This window comes from Ambystoma mexicanum, chromosome 11, assembly GCF_040938575.1.
Source record: "Ambystoma mexicanum isolate Mex_15411 chromosome 11, UKY_AmexF1_1, whole genome shotgun sequence".
NCBI classification, from domain to species: domain Eukaryota; kingdom Metazoa; phylum Chordata; class Amphibia; order Caudata; family Ambystomatidae; genus Ambystoma; species Ambystoma mexicanum.
In genome coordinates, this window is record NC_090934.1 from 413590039 (window position 1) to 413606284 (window position 16246).

The following is a 16246-nucleotide window of genomic DNA, read 5'->3' on the forward strand; positions in this document are numbered from 1 at the left end:
AAAGGACCACGTTACCTGCTAACTTCAGTCCCATGTGGTGTAACTGATAGGCAGCATTCTTCACTCTCCAATGCTGTGTCAGAGCGTGGTTCCACAGCAAGAGCTCCGAGGCCCACAGGCGCAGCGGTGGAGTGGCGTCAGTGAGAGCAGTGGCGTGGTCCACCGTCGAGTCGTGCAGCTGGGTCAACGGCGTACACACAGAGGAAATGGTGCACTGAGGCCTTCCGTGTGGATGTATATAGTGCTGACGGTATAACTGGTTTATGCCGGTAAGGAGATGGTATTATGTGGCCTCACAGGTTAGCAGAAACTCAGGCCATGTGTATGTTCTTAAAGGATAGTTTGCAGGGAACCAGTCAAGCCTGATGTGTCCAGGCCTGGGCACCCGGCTCGGGGCGCCTTATTCACATTCAGGGCCGCTGATCAGGCTGTAGGCCGTCCGTCTCCCCTCAAGGCCCCGGCCCACCGATACCTCCGGATATGTTGGGTGATGTACAATTGGCACACCATGCCCGCTGCCGGGAGGATGTAGCAGCCGCTTAGAGTTCAGGTCGAGGTCGTCGCGCACTTGGTGGGGTGGGTCTTGTCTCCTTCTGAAGCGCCAGGGGTGCGCACAGTAGCCCCAGGTGGTGGATCCGACTGGGCATAGGAGCAGAGGGCCACCACACCGCAGGGTCTGGTGTCAGGCCGGGGTTCGTTTGTCCATCAAGCAGCAGCAACATCAAATGTCCATGCGGCCCGCAATCCAGAAGCTTACAGCTGCCTCACGGCCCCCTATGGCCCAACATAGCACTGCAGCAGCCGCACTGGGTCCCCTGGCAGGGGTGCACTTGGTGGCGGCAGCGGTCAGATAGCCTAAGATTCCCTGCCGTAGATCACTGTGTCAGTCTCTGGCGGCAGTGGAGTCAGGGTGTAGCCAGCTGGCCAACAGGTATGGGGCATGAGAAGGGGAGGAGATCCCACACTCGGATGGAAGATGCGCGGGCTCCTCCCACCATGCGGCCCAGGGGTGTTTAACCCACCACGGGTTGAAGTGATTTCTCGGTACTCGCACTCGGCCCGCGGAGGTCCTCTTCAGTGCTCAACTCGTACCAGCCGACTATCTCGGCCAGGCAACAATGGATTAGCCCATTCTTTGGACCGGACAGTCTCACCAGCTTCCCATGTCGGGCAGAGTTTCTGTACTGGGTGGCCCCGAAACAGGATAATTTCAACAAAAGGATTATGGATGGAGCGGAGCTCTGCAGCCTAGGCAGCCATCACGTGTGGGCTACAGCGTCCCTGTGTCGGCCTGTTCTGCTACTGTCATTGGTGTCTAATTCCTCCTATACTGCTCTGTTCAGACTCCTGTTTGATGTAGTCAAATTAGCCCCTTGACTATAACTCTGTCCAGCCTGGCCAATCGGGCTAGAGTATTCTGAGCGAATTCTGGGTACCGTCTCCCGACAGTTGCTCACAATCTCCCATTCTTCCTGGCTGGGCCAAATCGAAAGCTGCGTCGGAGCGGGTGGGTGGGTGAATACCAGGGCCTGTTTTGCCACCCCTCACCTTAAGTGCTTGGACTCCTCGCCCAACCGGATGATGGCAGATGGCACACACTTCCTTCTTACCTTTGTGCGTTGAAGTTTAGAGGACCCTTCTGCTGCCAGGCGCAATGCACAGTGCCGTACTTTTCCAGCCTGGACTTATTTCTTCTTTTTGTGTTGGCTTGCTTCCCACCCCATCTCCATCCAAGCTGCGAATAGGTCTAATAGTCTCAGAATCCACAGGGGATTTGCAACAATTGGTGCCCCAAGCCCTCAATGCCCCTTGCTGTGCTTGGGGTTCTTATGGGTGTCTTCTGGTATATTTGTAAGGCACCAGTTGTCCGGGAGAGCTAAAAGTAGCTCCTGGTAACCATTGATTTTAAGCTAACCTGCCTCTCCTGTGATAGGTGGAGGAGGTAGATGGCTCCCAGCATTTTCAAACCTTGTTCTATATTCCCTTTACTCCTGCGTCCCGTCCCCTTTCCTCTATACTCTCCTGTGGGACGAGACCGGAGCACTTTGTAAAAAGCATCACATTTTTCCAAAAATGTGTACTTCTTCTCTTTGTACGCAGGGTACCACACGCGACCGTAACCCCGCCCTCCTTAGCTCTGCCCAGCGCATCGCCCATCTGTCCTTTTCTCTGCACGTTCAGGACTGGGCGCACTTGCATCTGTGGAAGATTTTTTTGCCTTCCAGTGTAGTCCTCTCGTGCTCCGGCTTAGCGGTCATTTAGTAGTCTGTCTATGCAGTTTCAGTTAGATTTTCCTACTTGTTCTTCTTGTCAGCGATGCTTCTCCAGGGCCGATCCCCATCCTTTGTTTAGAGTGCTTGGGTCCGGACCACCGGTGGGACTCGTGTTTTTATTGCAACTACCTTTCGGTCCGGGCTCTTCAACATTGTTTGGAGCGGTGGGACGAAGTGTTTCGACGCGCTCCCCCATCGCATTTTCAAACTTTCATCGAAGAAAAGAAGAAACGCCCAGTGAGTTCTTTACCCCGACTGGGGGACTTCTTCCCGGGGCCTTCCCGGTCCGGGAGGAGCAGCAAAAGCTCTACTAGCGGGGCTTGCCCTGAGGTGCCTTCTAGGCCTAAAAAGTGTACCTGAGTTTTCTCTGAGGGCTTCCGTAAGGGGCCTATTGACATCGGATTACTATCCGAGGCCCCTCCGGAGGGGGCTGTTTGTGAGCCCAGTTCTACTGTGGCGGCGGGTACTGGAGCTTGCTTCGAGGTCTCCTTGGCTGGAGCTTCCCGTAATAACACTGGGGTACGCCCTGAGGCCTCAGTTGGGGCTGTTGATACCGAACAGAAGTTCGAGCCTGTTGTGAAGGGGCTTTAGATACCGGACTCTGGTCCGAGGCCACTAGTTTGGAGGCTACGGTGACCAATAGTTCTGAGAGGCCTGTTAAGTTCTTGTCGGTGAGGTTTGTTCCTCATCGCTCCCGTTCAAGCGGTGGCACCAGACCTGTTGAGGAGGCACGGAGTGAGGTCTTGGACCGGAATTCCTCCATTACCGGCGGTGCCGAGGTCCTTCCATTGAAGGCTTTTCTGGCTGATAGCATGTCTCAAAAACATTCTAGGCCACGCAGTACCAGCTCGGCCGAGGTTCCTTGTGTTAAGGCTAAGATGAAGACCCCTGACCCACCTGTGGAGACCCCTGTTTCACTTCCACACATGTCGCAGTTCTCCTCAGGTGCTGACAAAATGGCGGCCGCTCCTGCCAAGACTCCGGCAGCCATTTTGGATGCCTCCCTTACAACTACACCATCGGCTCTAGATGTGGGGAGTGGTTTTTCAGGTGAACATCGGTTTCCTTGTGCACATCCATTTCGTCCAGTTTATGACTGGAACGCTCAGATGCCCCTACCGCACAATGTCTCGCTTCCTGCGGCATCGGTGCCCTTGATTTATGTGGACACCAGTGGGGAAGGACCCTCTTGGCAACCCTCTCTCTTGCGTCCCTGGAATTACTCTTGAGAGGCTGCCTCCTGTCGCTCCTAAATCATCGGCAGAGGACGTCATTTTCGGTAAGTTTCAAAGACTTATGCACTCCGACCCCATGAACGAGTATTTTCGAGGCTTGTTTAGGGAGATATGCCTGCCCGCGCCGACGGTCCCAGCTGCGACACCTGCGGTTCCACCGGCGCTGCCCTTACCGGCTGGGCCTCCCCCGACTCTTCCTCCCTTGCCTCCGTTGTCCCCGGTGGACAAGTCTATAGTGGTGCCTGATGCGACTCAGTCTGATCTAGATCTGTCGGACGACGCACGGGGCGATCAGGACAGCCAAGACCAGCCCCGCTCTGTCAGAGCTTTTCATGACCGGGTGCTGGATATGTGTCTGTTGGATGTTCCAGTACCCGAGGCACCCGCTCCGCAGGAGGGCGGGCTTTCGGGGGCGCTCACCTTGTCTCCTTTGGAGCGTACCGGCTTGTTCTTGAAGGACGTTTTGGCCGAGGTCTGTACATTTTGGGAAAACCACACTCTGGACTGTTTTTCAACAAGAAGATTGACGCGCATTATAGGCTCCATTCTTCGGAAGAGGTGGCTTTAACGTTGTGTCCGCCCCCTCGTCCACGGTAGTGGCTGCTGCCACTTTACAATCTAGACCTGCTGCATTACGGCAAATGAGCGCAGAACTGGTTTTAGCGAGGGCGAATATGAAAATGTGTAAAGGTCTGTCGGAATTTGAGGATTTCATCCCCGCTGAAAAGCTAGAGGATTTCAGAGCAGGGTTGTCAGACGCTAGGGTCATGGCGCAGGATATGCTGGAGGCCGCAGTGCACCATGTCGATACTTCGGCCCGAGGTCTCATGCTTGGCGTGGACACATCTCGTCAGGCTTGGCTGCATGCCACCAAGTTCTCTGAGGAGGTACAGGATAAGGTTTTGGACCTGCCCTTTGATGGTAAGGAATTTTCCACTCCACAACGGACGTTGAACTGTCCAAAACTAAGGATAGCACTCAGACTGCCAAATCCTTGTCAGTCCTGGTGAAGCTGCCATTCAGGAGACAGAGGACGTCCTTGCAGCCTCGGCCTTCCTCTGGTTTTGGGGGTTTTCTGGAACGAAAGTCCCGCAGGGTTTATACCCAATCAGGAAATTCCTGTTGACCGCAGCAACAGAGCAGGTTTTTCTCCTGTTCCTCAGCCTCCTCATCAGGGTCAGGTGGTGCTGCCACAAAAAAACAAGCTAAATGAAATTTCTCTGCGCTCGGACGAGACCCCGGTGGGAGGACGCATTGCGTCTCATTGGGAGGCGTGGCAGACCATCACCGAGAACCGGTGCGTCTAGTCAGTCGCTCGGGCGGGCTTCTGCTTCCCCCTTATCCCTACCCCAGCCTTCAATCCTCCCTTCCAGTAGTCGGGATCGCCCTCCCTCAGAGCCGAGATTCAGAAGTTACTGGATCTCAGGGCAGTGGAACCCGTTCCTCTAGGGGAGCGAGGGGAGGACTTCTATTCCCAGCTGTTTACGGTGCCCAAACTCAACCAGGCTGGCCTGCGCACCATCCTAGACCTTTCCCAGTTCAATCTCTCTCTACCCCAAGAGAAAATCAAGATGATCACGCCCTGTCAAAGTCCTCTTTAAAGAAGGGCGATTGGCTCAGCTTGGTGGACCTCCAGGATGCGTGTATGCATATCCTGATCTGAAATCAGCATCGAAGATACCTGCAGTTTTCCATGGGGGAGGAGCACTTCCAGTTCCCAGTGCTCCCTTTTGGCCTCAGCTCGGCACTGCGTGACTTTACGAAGATGATGTCGGTTATCGCAGCTTATCTTCGGCTTCAGGGGATCCATGTGTATCCGTATTTGGACGATTGGCTGTTGCGCAGTCCTTGTCTGCTGAAAGCTTAGAGCAACCTTCAGTCCCTCCTCCAGCTTCTGTTCCACCTTGGGCTGTCGTTGAACTGGTGGAAATCCTCCATGACAGTCTCTCAGGACCTGATTTTCCTGGGTTCTTGTTGGAACACGATCGACTGCACAGAGTATACCTTACCGGGGACAGAATGGCAGATCTGTTTGCCACGTGTCAGGTCTTTGCGCAGTCGGAGAGCATGTCGGCCTGGTGGTTCCAGAGGCTTCTGGGCCTCATGCCCTCGTGTGTATTGGCTCTGCCTCTTGCTCGGCTCGAGATGAGGCCGACTCAGATGGCTCTTCGGAGTTCTTGGCGTCAAGCTGTGGATCAGGACTCCAAAATGATACCGATTCCGGCTTTCATGAGAGTGGATCTTTTGTGGTGGTCGTCTCTCGGCAACCTCTCGGTGGGTGCGGCTTTTCAAGACCCTGCTCCGCTGGTGACAATAACAGACTCTTCCCTTCTGGGGTGGGGTGCGACGTTGGACCTTCTTCAAGTTTTCGATCTTTGGTCGCCCCAGGACAAGCTCCTCCATATCAATCACCTGCAGCTCCTGCCGATCTTCCTGGCGCTCAAGGTGTTCAGGCTGGTCATTGTCAACCAAGTGGTCCGTGTCCGCACGGACAATGTGGTGTCCATGTTTTACATCAACAAGCAGGGGGGTACAAAGTCCCCTCCTCTTGTGGATCTTGCCGTTCAGATTTGGGAATGGGCGTTTCAGCATGGCATCTGGCTGGTGGCTGTACACATCCCGGGCCAGTTGAATGTTACTGTAGATGCCCTCAGCTGACGGACAATGGTCAGCTACGAGTGGGAATTGAAAGCAGAGGTCCTCTTACAAATCTTCTAGTGTTTTGGCACTCCAGAAGTGTACCTCTTTGCGACGTCGGGAAACTTCCTCTGTATGCTTCCAGGAGCGGGTTGGGAGCCTCCTCTCTGGGAGATGCTCTCGAGATTCCCTCGCACTGCATGAGGGCCTATGCTTTTCCGCCTCTGCCTCTGATTCATCGGACGATTTGCAAGCTGAGGAACACTGTGATCTGTTCTCTTCTGCTCATAGCTCCGTGATGGCCGGCCAGGTTCTGGTTCTCACAGCTTCAACATCTGTCGGTGTGTGCACCGATCAGGCTTCCGTTGGTTCCCGACGTGCTTCACCAGAGAGATCGGCAGCTGTGGCACCCCTTTACACATTCTTTCAACTTGGCAGCATGGTGCCTGAGTTCAGACCTCTAGTGCATCTCAACCTGTCTGCCGATAACATGCGCATCATTCAAGCAGCCAGGAAGCCCTCAACGAGATCTCAATACAGGAGCAAATGGCTTTGGTTCTGTCACTAGTGCTTAGCCAAACTGCTGGACCCCAGGGTGGCTACAATCGACAGTGCTGTCCTTTGTCTCTCATCTAGCAAAATCGGGCATTCATGTCCTGTCATGCAGGACTTATCTTTTGGCTGTCGCCACTTACTTATCCACGGACCAGTGCTCTTTTTCTCTGTGAAATCCAGTGGTTAAAAGGCACTTTGCGGGTCTTATGCGTCTTTACCTTCCTGTTCGCAAACCGCACCCGACATGGGATCTGAACGTGGTCGTTACGGCCTTGTGCCATAAGCCTTTTGAACCAATGGCTACGGTAGATCTTAAGCACCTTTCGAGGAAAGTCTCCTTCTTGGTCGCCGTGACTTCGGCAAGACATGTGCGTGAGCTCCAGGCTTTGTTGGTGGAGCATCCCTTCTTGGTTTTCCATGAAGATAAGGTTGTCCTGAGGACGAATCCTTCTTTCCTGCCAAAAATGGTCTCTGATTTTCATCTAAATCAGTCAATCTCCTTGCCCGTCTTCTTCACAAACCCGGCTTCGGAAGCCGAAATGGTTTTGCATTGCGTGGATGTTGGAAGAGCTCTTAAATTCTATCTGGACAGAACAGCTTGTTAGGCAGAATCCTGTGCAGTTCCCTTAGGGAGTACTATAGAAGATTAGGACTACAGGTGAGAGCAATAAATCCCCTTTGGTATCGGTCTGTACCACAAAGATTTAGTTGGTAGCTGTGTCTGAGCAGTCAGACTTATCTCAAGCGGGAGATGAGCAGTATTCAGGGTTTACACAATAGGCCTTCAGCAATTATGGTACAAGGAAACACTGACCAAAGCTTTATATATATATATATATACACACCTCTAGTTAAATACATTTATCACAGTTATTAAGCACCTTAAATTCAGTTAAGGAAAGTATACACAACTCCCTAGTTAAATTGTAGCAAGTTTGAGTAAGAGTGAAAACTGAGCAGAACGGCACAGTGGAAACCAAACACAAATGGTACTCTAGCAATTTCTTACAAAGGAGGGAAAATCCAAGTTATAAAGAAATATCTTCTTACACACCCTAGCAGCACTTTCCATACGTTTGTGAACCAGTTTAAGCAAGACAGTGCATCAGTATAGAAAATACTTAAATGAAAACTGAGCAAAATGGCATTTCTCAAGGTTTAAAAGTGGGGAGGAAAGGGTGGTTATAAGAAGTAGGTGCACCAACACATTTCTAGTTGACAAGCAATCTAGAGAAGGCAGTTCTAACAAAAATAGCCATAGTCAGTAGGCCTGTGCTAGAGTCTGTGGTTCAGGGGAAGGGCCCAGGAGCAAAATGTTCTTGTAGCTGCAGTCAATTATTTGGTTAACGATTTGAAAAGGTGGATGCAGAAGTTGAAAGACCATGTTAAGAGAGAGGGGCGGCCAACCCAACAGGTAGGTAAAGGATTTAAAACACCTTTAGCACTACCACGCAGAAAGGCCGGCCTGGCGGGACAATGTACCTTATAAATGAAGTGGCTCCTGCGGTGGCGGTTGTTCCTGCTAGTTCCTGCAGTTCGGGGGATCCAGCAGAGGAAGAGAGGCTCTCGTTGTGGACGAAGGTTCGAGTTACTGCACTACCCAGGGATGAAACCAGCCGCAGTGGTGCCCGACGAATAAAAGGTACGCTCCTTTAAATCACGGTCCGGGTGGACTAGTGCCTGGCTATCCGGTCTCCGAGTACTGGGTACTGGCGATTCGACAAAGGCAGGTCCGGGAAGGCGATTGGCAAACTGGTTGGCCCCACCAGCTCAAGGGAAGAAGGCTCTTGCAGATGAAGATCTTCTCTCGTCGTGTGGAGCAAAGTTGTGAGGCGCTGCAGCAGGGCTTCACCGGTGGTTCAGTCGTTGCCGATGTCTTTGGCTTCTCTCCTCTTCGGCTTTGCTCTTCCAGTCCTCAGGACCCTGCTTTTATGCAAAAAGATCCCCATTCATACAGCCTAGCTGTCACTCGCACAGTGGAGTGGTCATCTTGGCGGGAGACCCTCCAGCCTATCAGGATAGAGTGCAACATGGTTTGCTGAGGCAACCCTGTCCAGGGGTCCTACCCCCGCCTCCCACACAATGGACCCACCCCAGCGGCGCCGAAAGGAGGGCTTCTTGGCAGAAGCCCGCCAAAAGGACAAACAAAGAATCCCTGACCTGGGTTAGGAGTTTAGAGAAAGACACGAGAAAGAAGTTATATTAAAGTTCTGGCAAATAAAACCTACCGGAGTAAAGTTAATATTCAAATACACCGGCGGTATGTTAGAGGCTGTCAGAAAATGTGGTAGCCCCGAACAATGGGAAAAATCCCATAGGAAAATATTTGCTGTCAAATATTTACGGTAGTAACCACTGCCACCAGCCAGAAACATTTGAGAGAGGGACTGTACGGTACCCTCTCGAAAATGAACATAAGGGAAAAACTATTAACCCTTCCCAGTACCTCCATAGTAAGATGGGTTATACTGGTTTAGTTCATAAAAATGGACTAGTAAAGTCAATGGGGACTTTACATGCCCTGGGAGACAGTAGTCAGTCCCAGGGTATGGAGTTTTATGTTTGGGGGGTCGCTACGACACCCCTGTTACTGCACGGAGGGTGCTGTGTAACACATGTGAATAAGGATGGTTCCTACGGAGGTGAGAAAAACCCCATAGACATTAAACACAAAAATAGACTAGAACACACATAGCAAAAATGCCTAAGAGTGGGGAAAAAGAGTCTCACTCTTAGCAGGAGAAAAAATCAAACCCTTTAAATCCAGCAAAGCTGCTGGGGGACTCTATAGGTAAGGTAAATTAGCCATAAAATGAGCTTTCTCCCTAACGCATCTGAATTTAGGAGGAGTTCTCAACTATTGGTGACCTTTGGTAATCCGCAGGGTAAACAGACCTACAAAGCAACTATCTCCAGATGGATTACTGCCTGTATTATGGAGTCTTACTCGGTTCAGGGTCTCCAGCCTCCTAAAGGGATTCATGCACACCTGTTAAGGGTCAAGGCAGGTGGTGTTGCCTTCCAAAAGTATGTCCCATGGGAGACGATCGCGAAAGGTGCTACCTGGGCCTCCCCATCAGACTTTTGTAAACACTACTGTTTGGACCTGAGCTCCAGATCTGATGCTCAGTTTGGCCAAGCTGTGCTAAAAAACCTTTTTCATTAAGGAATTTTCATCCACCCGTAGTTCCTGTGAGGAGTGCTTGGGTATCTCCCATAAGTATGGAGGAAAGGGGACGGGACGTAGGAGTATAATTAGGTTCTCCAGCATGGGGTCTGGCATGGATTCACATGCTCATGAATATTCCCCCTCGTCAGGCCGGGAATCCTCGGTATAGAAAAAAATCAGTATCCGTTTCGTTTCTGATCTGTCTTTCTCAGTAGTAACCAATCATTGGTCTCTGGGTCATACTGCCCCCAGCCAATGACTGCCCTCTCGCTAAGCCCCGCCCCTGGCAGCCATCCTCAGATTTTTACCGCACGTTCAAGTGTTGGGAGTCCTCGTGCTGTAGCTCTCGAGCTTTTGCTGCGTTTTTGCTCTTTTTTCAGGAGTTTTTCTCATTTTTCCGGTTAAATAGAGCCTCAAGCTCCACCGTTTCTACTTCCGATCAACGGGGATCCGTTTCGGAGTTTCTACGCCCCTCAAGGGTGAAGATTTCGTCGAGTTACGCTTTTGGAGGATTCCAGAAGTTCCAAGGCCTACCCCGGAGCCAGACCTGACGGGGGAACCGGAGACAGGACCTTCGGAGAGCCCACCACTTAAGAGGAGGACGACGCATCCTAGCCCTCCTCTCCCGCCTCTGCGACCTTCTCTGCCTTCCCCCCGGTCCACTACCCACGGGGATGATACAGGCATGGACACGACTACGACAGGTACGGATGATGACGGAGGCGATGACGGGACGTGTCCCCGTCGCCCCATGCCCGGGCGTCCCCGCCCGACGAGATTGGATCCTTCCATGCTATGATTTCCAGGGCATCCGAGCTCTTCCAGCTCTGCCCCGAAGAAAAGAAGGAAGGGTTCCTTTACCAACGGCGCGAGACTAAAAGGAAGACGGTCCTCGCCGTACCACTTCTTGATGACATCTGGGATGAGGGACTCGCCCTCCTCAAGAACCCTGCCACGGGTCCTGCGAAGAGGGACCGGTACGAGAAGAAGTACCGGGTCCCCGACGCTGCCCCCTTGTGCCTTAGGGCGCAACCTACCCCGGATTTGGTCGTTTTGGCGGCGGCCAAGAAGAAAGCGGGGCGGGCATCGGCCTAGACTTCAACCTCCCCACCGGACGGCGAGGGTAGGAAGCTGGATGCGATGGGACGACGGGTCATCTCATCTGCAGCGATGACCATCAAGGCGGCCAACGCCCTGGCCATCGTAGCCCGCTACGACAGGGAGTTATGGTTCAAAATTGCCCCTTTGTTGGATATCCTTCCGGGCGCCAAGAGGACTGAGGCCCTGGAAATCTTACAGGAAGACACCGGTTTCTGTCAGTTGGGCAGCGGCGTTTGCCTGAGACAAGGATGGCTTAAGGCGACGGATTTCCGCCAGGACGTACAGACCAAGGTTTTGGACATGCCCTTCGATGGGAACAACATTTTTGGCAAGGTGGTTGATGAGTCCCTTCAGGCGATCAAGACAGACACAGAGATGGTCCGTGCACTGGGTGTGCTCCAACAGCGACGGCCGTCCTTTCGGAGCTCCGGAGGCAGACAGGGTGCCTCCAAGGGAGCCGGCAGCAGCTCCTCTACGTACCGTCAAGCGGCAAGATCTTCGTCGCAGGAGGCCTACAGGGGACGCGGCAAGTCAGGTGGATCCCACCGTCGTCGCCAAGGAGGCAAAGCGGCCTCCAAGCAAGATTGAACCGACCGTCGGGTCGGGCCCCCGCCGAAGCACCCCAGTGGGAGGCCGGCTGACTAAGTTCGTCGGCGTGTGGGAGTCCATCTCCTCTGACTGTTGGGTGCTGGACGCCCTGGCCCTGGGGCACGCCCTTGAGTTCCACAAGAGGTGCCCCCACATTCCTCCCGTGGCCAGGAAGGAAAATCAGGTCCCTCAACTGCTGTTGGAAATAAGGGCGATGCTCAGGAAAGGTGCCATCGAGCTCGTTCCAAAGAGGCTTCGGGGCTCCGGAGTTTACTCAAGATACTTCCTCTTGAAGAAGAAGACGGGAGGATGGCGTCCCATCCTGGACCTGCGACGACTGAACAAATACATCAAGGCACAGAAGTTCCGGATTGTCACCCTCCAGCACGTGCTGGGACAGCTGGAGGAGGGCGATTTCCTGTCGTCGTTGGACTTGGAGGATGCATACTTCCACATCCCTATTCTAGGTTCCTCAGGTTCGTGGTCAAAGGGCGGCACTACCAGTTCAAGGCCCTCCCGTTCGGATTAAAATCGGCGCCCAGGGTGTTCACCAAGTGCCTAGCACCGGTGGCGGCGTGGCTGCGCCTGCAGGGGATCCACGTCTACCCCTACCTGGACGACTGGCTCATACGGGCAAGGACAAGGGAGCTCGCCGTGGAACACACTGCGAAGACCGTCCAGCTGCTCACGGACCTGGGGTTCTCCAACTTTCCAAAATCCCACCTGGTCCCGTCGCAAGTTGCCCTGTTTCTGGGAGCACAGCTCGACACAGTGGCGCGGCGAGCCTCACCGTCGGAGGAAAGGATAAGGAGCATCCTGGGAAAGGTGCAACGTCTGCTGGCCACGGACGTGGCCAGAGTGAGGTCTATCAAGTCCCTCCTCGGAATGATGTCCTCCTGCATTTATCTGGTGCGCCACTGCAGACTTCGGATGCGGCCCTGGCAAGAATTCCTCGACGCCCACTGGATCCAGACGACGGGCAGCTTCGAGGACAGGATCCCGCTCGACGAAGAGTTCCATCAGGCGATACGATGGTGGGGTGTCCGCTCTCATCTGACGGCGGGAACAGGTTTCGTAGCCCCGGCCCACCAGGTGACGGTGACGACGGATGCCTCCCTGGAAGGTTGGGGAGCACACACCGGGGGTCTCCACGCAAGAGGCCTTTGGCTCCCGGAGGACAGGACTCTCCACATCAACATCTTGGAGCTCCGTGCAGTGTTCTGGGCCCTCGGGTCCTTCCTTCCGTTCCTCAAGGGCAAGGTGGTGAGGATCTTCACTGACACCACCACAATGTTTTACATTCTGAAGCAGGGCGGAACCAGATCCCCCTGCCCTATCCAAGGAAGCCCAGGATCTGTGGCATTGGGCCGTCGCCCAAGGGATGTTTCTGGTACCCTTTCATCTGGCAGGGATAAAAAACACCATCGCCGACTCGCTCAGCAGAGAGCTGCGCTCGTGCCACGAGTGGGAACTGCGCCAGGATCAAGTGGACCGACTATTCCGACGATGGGGCGAACCCCAGATCGATCTCTTTGCGACGGCGGCGAACTCCAAGTGCCAGAAGTTCGCCAGCAGGTTTTCCCAACCGAGGAGCATGGGCGATGCTTTCTCGTTCCCTTGGGACGGCCTGTTCCTTTATGCGTTCCTGCCGTTGCTACTCCGGCTCGTCAACCAGCTCAAGAGGTCCCGGTGCGGGATGATCCTCGTCGCACCGGCGTGGCCGAGGCAGATCTGGTTCCCGGACCTTTTGGACTTGTCAGCGTCCACACCAGTCAAGCTGCCGACGGACGCGGATCTTCTCTCCAGAGAAGGAGGCGCCATTCTTCATCACGAACCAGTCTCGCTGAACTTGCAGGCCTGGCTCCTGCAGCACTAGAGTTTGAAGGATACGACATCCCGGCTGACTGCAGAGAGGTTCTTGCGAAGGCCAGGGCATCCTCAACTCTCGTGCTACGGACACAAATGGAAGAGGTTCTCTGTCTGGTGCCGTGCACAGAAGATTAACCCTCTGCGGATTAGGGCCCCTCAAGTATTGCTGTACCTGTTGTCCTTGGCCAAGGCTGGCCTGTCTCACGCTTCCATCAAGGTACATCTGGCTGCCGTCTCACGTTACACCAGAACTACAGGACGGGCGTCCTTGTGGTCTCATCGACTGGTGAAGGAACTTATGAAAGGACTGTTCCGATCATTCCCGCCGGTGAAGGCCCCTGCCCCGGCGTGGGAGCTCAACGTGGTGCTGACTAAGCTCATGGAGGCCCCATTCGAGCCTATGCATTCAGTGCCGTTGAAGTTTCTGTCGTGGAAGACGGCATTCCTCGTGGCCATCACCTCTTTACGACGAGTGGGAGAGATCCAGACACTGTCTTGCAAGCCTCCATACTTGACTTTTCACGACACAAGGGTGGTGCTAAGGACGCACCCCTCCTTCATGCCCAAGGTGCCGTCGGACTTCCACCTCGACGAGCCCTTGGTGTTGCCAGTTTTCTTCCCGTCGCCTTCGTCGTCGGCTGAGAGGACTCTGCACTCGCTGGATGTAGCTAGAGCGCTGAAGTTCTACGTGGACCGCACAAAGAGTTTTCGGAAGACATCACAGCTGTTTGTGAACTTTGGACCTGTGAATCAAGGGAAGGCTCTCTCGAAGACTTCCGTTTCCAGATGGCTCTCCGGCTGCATCATGCACTGTCACCGGTTGGCAAACCGACCGTTGCCAGGCCGTCCGAGAGCCCATTCGACCAGAGCGATCGCTGCTACTACGGCGTTCCTGTCTGGTGTGCCCCTGCTCGACATCTGCAGGGCTGCTACGTGGAGGTCGACGCACACCTTCACGAGATTCTACTGCGTCGACCGGGATTCCAGGGAGGAGTCCAGAGTCGGCCAGGCAGTGCTGCGCAACCTGTTCACCTAAGGTGAGCCTGATGAGGAGGTAAGAGTTGCTTAATGTTGAGTTGTTGTATTACTTGATATTGAGCCTTTTGCCACCTCCTGTGGTTGTGCATGTGTATACTGCTATGTATTCTTATATTCATGAGCATGTGAATCCATGCCAGACCCCATGCTGGTGAAGGAACAAGTTACTTACCTGTAACTGTTGTTCTCCAGCATGGGTCTGGCATGGATTCACATGCGAACCCTCCCGCCTACCCCTCTGCGGCTCTTCACTTGGTCATACTGCCACTTCACGTGCTACCAAATCTGAGGCTGGCTGCCGGGGGCGGTGCTTAGGGAGAGGGCAGTCATTGGCTGGGGGCAGTATGACCCAGAGACCAGTGATTGGTTACTACTGAGAAAGACAGATCAGAAACGAAACTGATACTGATTTTTTTTCTATACTGAGGATTCCCGGCCTGAAGACTGGGAATATTCATGAGCATGTGAATCCATGCCAGACCCATGCTGGAGAACAACAGTTACAGGTAAGTAACTTGTTCCTTACTCGCCGTAGTGACCACCTTACTCCTGGTCCATAGTCCCCTTTCCTCCATACGCCCGCCGTCCCATCTAACAAGTATCCTTTATTATTGCTTAAAGGTCTCTGACCTGGCGATAGAAAAGGACTGATGGGTGATGCGCTGGGCGGAGCTAAGGAGGGCGGGGCTACGGCCGCGTGTGGTACCCCACGTATAAAGAGAGGAAGGACACATTTTTGGAAAAATGGGATGCTTTTTACAAAGTGCTCCGGTCCGTCCCACAGGACTGAGGAATGTCCCATTTATATGGAAGAAAGGGGACTATGGACTAGGAGTAAGGTGGTCACTACGATGAGTAACCTAATTATTTTTGCCACCCACCTAGCCTAACCATATTCCGAGTATACTAGTCTGCTCCCTTCTCCACAGGGAGATGCCTGCCCTTTTGACCTCGCACACAATGACTTCATCAACTCAATTCTATGGATTCAGACTGCTGTGACAACCTGTAACTGCATGAGACTTGCACATGGTGTATAAAGAACTGCAAGCACAACACATGCCCGTGTTCCACGTATTAGTCCTAAGTCTGTAAAATGGAGAAAATTCAATGAATGGCTATACACAATGAGCAGTCACAGGCCTTAGCAGCATTATTTATGATTACCTTTAGTTTCACCCGCTAGACAAATAGAAGGGTGTGGCAGGGAAGCTGTCAATGTTTAGTCAAAGGTCTGTGAAATAAAATAAAAAATGCAATTTGTGTTGAAACAAACAGGATGACGATAGACTTCAGCATAGAGATGTATTATTTCCCTTGTTGTTAGTTTCACTTGCCAGACAAACAGAGGCAGTTTCCCAAGATTTTAGCAGAGAGCTAAATTCTGTCCAACAGACTTTTCTCAGACTGTATGAACAAAGAGTTTGAAAGGTGAAGGTACAAACGTCGAAGGTTCAAAATGCCTTGCTATGTACAGAAATTGTATGTCCCAGATTGACCTCTAACCAAGGTTGGGAATGTTCATCTTACAGCTGCCAAATGTTCTACATTATTTAATGTATAGTGCACATCTAGAGAGACCAGGCACAGAGAGCAGTTTATTTGGACGGTGTATGCCCATACTGCAGAGGTGGGGGCTGGGAAAGGCTGATTTAAAACTGGAACAGCCCTGAGTCGATAGAAGGAAAGTTGATATCCATTGGCTATTTTTTTTTCAAGTGGGAGTAAGCAAGGCACTTGCTTTGCTGTATTTAGACTGAGCGTGATGTACAGGCTGAGAG

General features: G+C 53.0%; 1 protein-coding gene across 1 annotated transcript in view; it reads left to right on the forward strand.

The window, feature by feature from the left end:
• The window catches only part of AMBRA1 (autophagy and beclin 1 regulator 1), a 1783669-nt gene that overhangs the window by 75263 nt on the left and 1692160 nt on the right, over nt 1-16246 (forward strand). The window lies entirely within an intron of this gene.